At 39.5% G+C, this 7956-nt stretch overlaps 1 pseudogene; it reads left to right on the top strand.

Annotated features, from left to right (window-relative positions):
* Positions 1–794: 794 nt before the first annotated feature.
* LOC102863215 overlaps positions 795–7956 on the top strand; it is a 37853-nt pseudogene continuing 30691 nt past the window's right edge.

Here is a 7956-nt window from a genome sequence, read left to right as displayed (position 1 = left end):
AAGTCATAGAGGGGAAAAAAGAAACTTTCAGAAGACACATTTTAAAACTTCAATATTAGACCAACTGAGTTTGGGAAGAGTTGCAATGAGGACAAGAATTTATGGTTTACAACACCCAGAATATACCTATTGTTCTAGAGTTTTAGGAGGTTGTTCTGGTTGAGGGGTGGAGGTGAGCAAAAAAACTGCCACTAATTGAAGCCTAGATCTCCAAAGTGTGGGAGAAGGATGGGCAAACGTCTTCCTTGTGATTAACTGCTTCTGAAAACCCACCGGAGGCTCAGCTATGGGTCAGTCTGTCACTGGTATACAGCAGCAACAACAAATCTTCAAAGAGCATGTCCTTTCACTGGCTGCACCTTGCTGTCTGCCATTTGCCGCCATCTGCCTTGTGCTGTTTGACCCTCACATCACTTCATAGAGTTTGATTCCTGAATCCTGCTTCTCAATGAAACCAGAGAATGCTAGAGGGGGCTCAAATCCCCAACATAAGAACTCTCTGCCCAGAACCTCACTCCACCCCAAAGCTGTCCTCATCCCCTGATCCTCCCAAGATCTGGCAGGACGTCAGGTGAGGAAGCCCTGCCCCTTGACACAGAGTCCCAGACCCCAAGGGTGGTGCCTCTTTGTTGCCACCACACCTCACATGCTGCCCACCAGTGATGCTTTCCCAGGCTTGGCCCAATGGCCATCTTCTCCTCTTATTGGCCATGTGGAAAACCCAGTCGCCTGGTGCACAGGTATTCTGAAGGCAGCCTTGAATCCAGATGTAAAAGGGAGCCGTCCGCACCGCCATGTGGGAATCTTGTGTAAAAGAAAGTCGCTGATCTTTGTTTAACATGCCTCTACTACCACTTGAGGAACCCAGGCAGGGCCAAATTTCCTCCAGCTAGATTGCACCTAGAAGCCAAGCAAGTTGTGTAATGCCTCCCTTGCAAAGCTCTGCTATGGCAGATTGTGTTTCCTTCTGGCATTGTTACCTTGATATCTCTCTTTGTTCTTATGTAAGGAAGACTGGGACAGAGGGAGAAAAAGAGAAAGATGACGAGGTTAAGGAGTCTGAAATAAAGATTATTTTGCCTTTCAGAAAAGTAAATGCATTCTTACCTGTTCTTCCTTAAACTGATGAAAGTGAAAGCTACTTCTTGTTAGGTGCCATCGAGTCGACTGTGACAGATCTGAACCTTGCTTTGTTCCATCTTCACTGTCACTGATATACTTAAGCCCATTGTTACAGCCACTCTGTCAATTCATCTTGGCAGGGAGGGGGCAGGGGGTCTTTTCTCTCTTTCTCTGACCCTTCACCTTTCTCAACATGATGTCCTTTTCCAAGGACTGGTACCTTCTGACAACATGCTCAAATATGTGAGGTGAAGTGTCACCATCTCTAACCTCGGTTGCACTTCTACAAAGACATATTTGTTTACTCTTTTGACAATACACATGATAGTCAAAACTCTTTTCTACATCACAACTCAAAGGCTTTGTTTTGATTCTTCTGTCATTATTCATCGTCTGACTTTCAGATTCAAAGAAAGTAATTGAAAAGACTAAAGACTTTAAAAGTAATTGAACAGGCTTGAATCAGGTGCCCTTTAGTCTTTTCATTGACATTGTTGCACTTTGGAGAGGTTGTTAATAGCAATTTCCCCAATAGAGCACATGTTTTGGTTTCTTTCTTTTATTATTATATTTATTTAAATAAAATTTTTATTTTATACTGGCTTACTAATGAAGTTCATTTACATTGTTTTTCACACTGGATCTTTCCCGTTTCCTTTACACACCCCACCCTCCACCCATCAAATTGTGTGACCCTATGATTAACCACCCCAGTCCTCTATCCTACACCCCCACCCATTCTCACTCCTCTGCTCCCATCCTCCCCCTCTTGGATCTCTATGCATGTTCTACAATAATGGTGTTATACAGTATTTGTCCTTATGGGACTGAGTTAGTTCACTTAGCATAATGCTCTCCGGTTCTTCCCAGTAGTGATTTACAAAATCATTGCTCCTGCGTGCTGCATAGTATTCCATTATGTGAATAAACCATAATTTCTCAATCCATTTGGCTATAGTTCGACATTTGAGCTGTTTCCATGTTCTTGCAATGGTGAATAACATTGCTATGAACATTGATGTACAAGTTTCTGTTTGTGCCTCAGTTCTCATTTTCTCAGGATATATTCCAAGCAGGGGAATATCTGGGTCATATGGAATTTCTAAGTTCAGCGTTTTAAAGAAACATCAAATTGCCTTCCAGTGGTTGTACCATTTTTCAGTCCCACCAATGTATAAGAGTTCCTAAATCGCCACATCCTCTCCAACATGTATTACTTGCTGTGCTATTAAATTTTGTCACTGCTGCAGGAGTGAGACGATAATCTCATTGTGGTTTTGATTTGCATCTTTTTTGTTGTCAGTGTTTTGGAGCATTTATTCATGTGTCTGTTTGCCATCCAAATATCTTCCTCTGTGAAAATTCCTTCCATGTTTTTTGCCCTTTTTGTAATTGTGTCATCAATCTTTTTCTGTAGGATTCTGTAAACTTTGGATATGAGACCCTTTTCTGAAATGATATTGCCAAATATTGGTTTTTTCCCTCAATCCATAGATTTTCTTTTCACTCTGTTGGAAAAAAGTTTTGGCTCACACAGGGATCTAATCTTTAGCAGGTACCATTCATCAATTTTACTCTCTTCAGATTGTGCATTTCTGGCTGTATTGGTAGTCTCTTTATACTAAACTAGACTGTCTAAGCTTGATGCCAGTTTGTCTTTGATTAACTTTGTGATTTGGGGCTTTACTCCCAAGACTCTGATCCATCTTGAGTTGATTTTTGTGTATGGTGTGAGAAGTGCATCCTGTTTCAGCTTTCTGCAGTTAGCAGTCCAGTTTTGCCAGTGCCATTTGTTGAACAGGTTGTCATTCCCCATTTGATAGGTTTTATTTCTTTGTCGAATATCAGTTGACTGCAGTAGTTGGGTCCATTTCTGGGTTGTCAGTTCTGTTCCGTTGGTCTCTGTGCCTGTCATTGTACCAGTACCATGCTATTTTGGTTACTACCATTGCACAGTAGGTTTTGAGGTCAGGGAGTGCTATGCCTTCCACTTCATTTTTGTTTCTCAAAAGTGCTTTGCATATCTGGGGTCTCTTTTTTCTCCAAATAAACTTGACAATTTTCCTTTTGACCTCCATGAAAAAATAATTTGTTTTCTGTGTTGTTATTGCATTGAACATGTAGATTGCTTTTAGTAGGATTGTCATTTTCACAATATTGAGTCTTCCTATCCATTTCTTTATGTCTTTGAATGTTTCTTGCAGAAACATTCTGTCATTTTCTTTGAATATATCTCTTGTATCTCTAGTTAGGTTCACTCCCAAGTATCTCAATTTGTGGTTGGCTATTGTAAATGGTATTGCTTTCTTGGTTTCCTTCCCTGAGTCTCTTTGTTACTATAGAGGAATCCCACTGATTTTTTTTTTCTTTTTTTTAAGTTGATCTTATATACGACCACTTTACTAAATTGGTCTACTAACTCTAAAGCTTATTTAAAGTCTTTGGGGTTTTCTGTGTACACTATCATAAACACATGCCAGCACTTCAGTGTTGATCCAGTCTCTTCTAGTCTTTTCTGGGAAGCACTGGTGGCCTAGTGGCAAGAAGCTGTGCTGCAATCCTGAAGGCACTATGTAATATATATTAAATATATTGCTCATTGAAATATAACATATTGCTTTTTCTAAAGATTATACCTCAAGTCCCCATTCTTGTGAGAGAAGCTGGGAAGGAGATTGAACTTGCCAAGTTAAAGTTACCTTGGTTCCTCTAAGGTGAAGGAAGGATTTCTCCCACTTTGCTTAAGTCTAAAAGTCTAGGCTAGGAAACTGACTAAAGAGCAATTCTGTCTTGGAGGAAATGCAATCAGGATACTCCTTAGAGGCAAAGATGGTGAAACTTCATGTCACATAATTTGGACTTGTCATCAGGCCAGTGAGTGCTTGGTCAAAGACATCATGCTAGGAAAGGTAGAGAGTCCAAGGAAGAGAAGAAGACTTTCAACAAGGTCGACTGAAGCAGTGACTGTCACAATCGGTTCCAGCATATCAGAGATGGTGAAGATGGAGTAGAATAGGACAAGGTTCAGAGCTGTTGTTGATAGGGTAGCTATGAAGCTATGGTCAACTCAACGGCACCTAACAACAACAAGTGAACCTAAAATTATTTCAGGTCAATTTCTTTTTAAAAAAATTAAATAAATAAATAATATAGATATATACACATATATCCCTTCTTTGCCAAGAAAGACAAGAGTAGGCTCTTCTGCTCACTCTCCACTTAAACCACCAAGGCCTTTGCAATTCTGCTTTAATCACTCTATGCTGATTCAAGGTCACCTGAAAGGAAGTGTCTCCTCAGAGTCAAAATTTGCCTGGTGTTTCTGTCTGTTTACCACTCCAACTTTTCAATTCAAGGCCCAGGAAAGGAAAAGGAGAGTCTCTGAAGATATCAGGCAGACCACATCATCTATTACAAGCTGGCCTAACAACAATAACCTTTCTCTATTTTCTTCCCACTGACAGTTCTCATTCTGCAAGTCAGAATTTCTAACAAGTCTGCCCTCTCTTCTCTCCATCTCTCAGCTAACTCTCAATTAGCTGGAAACTGCCATATAGATCTGGATTGTGCTGGGATCTGGGTTGCTTGTGATAAGTTCTGCTAGTGTTTTTCTAAATACTGTGAACATGTGACTGCTGTTAAATGGTCTTATGTATTCTCTGGTCTTTGGAAAAGCAAGACATGAAATAATAGCAGTTGGGTTGATCTCAATTTACTAGTATTAGAAAAAAAAAAAACTACATCAATTCCAGTGGTTTTTTAAAAAAAAAAACAACCAAACAGCAAGAACAGAACCTAGCAATTGCCAGTGTATAAAAGTGAAAAAGCTTTTGCGGGCAAAAAAGGAAAAAAACCCAAAACCCTCTTTTGTCAAATTGAGTCCTATTCATAGCAACCTCTACAACAAATGTTGTCTCAGAGGCTATAAATCTTTGTGGAGGGAGATGGCCCGTCTTTCTCTCTCACAGAAGCTGGTGGAATCGAACCACAGACTGTTTAGTTAACAGAGTAACATGTAACACACTGTATCATACCTATTTTCAATTTGAAGGTTTTCCTTGCAGACATAGATCTCTGTGTGGAAGGTAAGATCCTAGCTTTCATACATACATCCTTCATTAGGGGCTGCTGTAAGCCAAGAATGGTGGTCAGAACAAAGTGGACAAGAACTCTGCACTTACGAGTCTTAACTTTTCTGAGGAAGAAGAGAGATGACATATAATTATATAAATAAATCCTGATAGTTCTAATTGCAAAGAAAAAACTTATGTAGTTTATTTTGTTCTATGCACTGCCTTGATGCTTTGGAAAAAATAAAAAGATTTGACCGCACAGTCTCTTATAAATTAGATACTATCCCCATTTTCATTTAAGAAACTTAAAATACAAAAAAATTAGTATGTTGTTGTTGTTGTTGTTGTTGTTATTGTTGGGTTCCATCAAGCTGGGTATGACTCATAGTGGCCCTATGAATAACAGATCTGAACTCTGTCCTATCGTGTGCCATCCTCACAGTCTCTGACACACTTCAGCCCACAGTTGCAGTCGTTGCGTCAATCCACCTAGTTGAGGGTATTCGTCTCTTTCACTGGTCCCCACCCCCCACTCTTCCAAGCATGATGTTCTTCTCCAAGTAATTCCTTCTCCTTGCAACATGCCCAAAGTATGTGAGAAGAAGCTTCATCATCTTTGCCTCTAAGGAACACTTTGGCTGCACTTTCTCCAAGACATATCTGTTCTTTTGGCAGTGTATGTGATATTCAGTACTCTTCTCCAACACTACAGTTCAAAATAATCTCTTTTTCTTCTGTCATCCTTATTTCATTGTCCATCTCTCAGATTCATAGCAAGTGATTAAAAAGACTAAGGTATGAATCAAGCGCATCTTATTCCTCAAACTAATATCATTGTTTGTTACTAATAGGTCCAATGGTGAAAAATTTTTGTTTCCTTGATGTTGAGATACAATCCATATTGAAGGCTACAGTGCTTGCTCTTCTCAAGTAGGTGTTTCAAGGACTACTAACTTGCAGTAAGAAAGGTTATGTCATTTGCATAACGAAGGTTATTGATGAGTTTTCCTCCAATCCTGATGTCACAGCCTCCTTCTTAGAGTTCAGCTTCTCAAATAATTTGCTCAGCATCCAGATTGAATAGATATGGAGAAAGATTACAACTCTGATGCACACCTTTTTTTTTCCATTTTAAACCATATAGTGTTCCCTTGTTCCATTCACACAACAATTTCTTGGTCTAGCTATAGATTTCCCATGAGAAAAATTACATGTCCTGGGATTCCCATTCTTCTCAATGTTAGCCATAATTTGTTATGGTCCACACAGTCAAATGCCTTTGCATAGTCAGAAAAGCACAAATAGACATTGTTTTGGTATTTTTTGCTTTCATCCAGGATCTATCTGACATCAGCAATGATACCCCTGGTGTCATGGCCTCTTCCAAATCTAGCTTAAAGTTCTGGCAGTTTTATCTCTATATACTCTTCTAGCTGTTTTTGAATGATATTTAGTAGAGTTTTTCTTGCATGTGATATTAATGATATTCAACAATTTGCACATTCTGATGCATTACTTTTCTTGAGAATGGGAACAAATATGAATCTCTTTCAATTAGGAGGTTAAGCAGCTGTCCTCCAAACTTCCTGGTGTAGACTGGTGAGCTGAATCTGTCATTTGAAACACGTCAATTGATATTCTATCGATTCTTGGGACCTTATTTTTTTTTTGTCAATGCCTTCATTGCAACATAAACTAAATAAGTGATATATAATGAGGAGAGGTTTCTGTCCTAATAGCATGTATCTGTTAACTAACAGGATTCAAATCATATTGGGAATGTAGATCAGAGGAGGAGGTAAAAATTTACAGTGGGGATATAGGAAAGGCCTTGGTTTGACTGTTGATATTGCCTTTCTCCACCATCTCTTGCCACAGAAATAGTCAATCTGAATTCTGTGTATTCTATTAGTCAAAGCCCATGTGTACGTTATTGTTGTTAGGTACCACTGAGTCGAGTATAACTCATAGTGACCCATTGAGCAATAGATTGGAATCCTGCCCTATCCTGTGCCATGTTCATCATCTCTGATACACTTGATCTCATTGCTATAGTCATCTTGTCAAGCCATTTCGTTGAGGGTCTTCCTCTCTTTTGCTGATCTCCCATGTTTCTAAGCATAACATCCCTTTGCAAGGAATAGCCTTCCTGGCAAAATGTCCAAAGTATGATAGATGCAACTTTGCCATCCTTGCCTCCAAGAAGTCATCTGGCTGTACTTTTCCCAAGACAGATCTGTCCATGGGATATTCAGTATTCTTCAGACAAAAAGGGGTGAGTCTGGATTAAACCCAGAGTACTCAAATCAACCAGACAAGGCTTCCATGTGAAACAAAAAGCTAGTTTCTTTTTACTTGAGCATAGGTGGGCTGAGCTCTCAAATTAGAAGTCATAACTCTTGCTGTTAGTGGGAGATTTATATAGAGAGGTTATTGATGGGTTCAGTAAATCACAAAAAGAAATCTTGGTTGTGAAGTATTCTGCTGGCACCTTTTTCTCACCTTGCAGGTGTAGTGTCAGGTCAGGTCAGTTTCTGCAGTATTCTTGGAATGTCCTATTTTTTGCCCACTCAGCTTTCCATTAGGAGTTGACCAGGCTGAACCTGGGGGAAGGGCTTTATCTGAGAAGTAGACATCCTAACAACAAAGAGACCATGTTCTTTAACCTAGCAGAAGTGAGGGAAGGTGGGACTTATTTCTCTTAGGTTTTTTCCAAGCATGACCTGGGGTTATGCTGTCAAACTTTAAGAAGAAAAAAAAT

The sequence above is a fragment of the Elephantulus edwardii genome, unplaced genomic scaffold (assembly GCF_000299155.1).
Source record: "Elephantulus edwardii isolate Elephantulus edwardi_28Jun2011 unplaced genomic scaffold, EleEdw1.0 scaffold00046, whole genome shotgun sequence".
NCBI classification, from domain to species: domain Eukaryota; kingdom Metazoa; phylum Chordata; class Mammalia; order Macroscelidea; family Macroscelididae; genus Elephantulus; species Elephantulus edwardii.
Note: the sequence above shows the minus strand (reverse complement) of the source record. Positions and strands in the feature narration are given on the sequence as shown.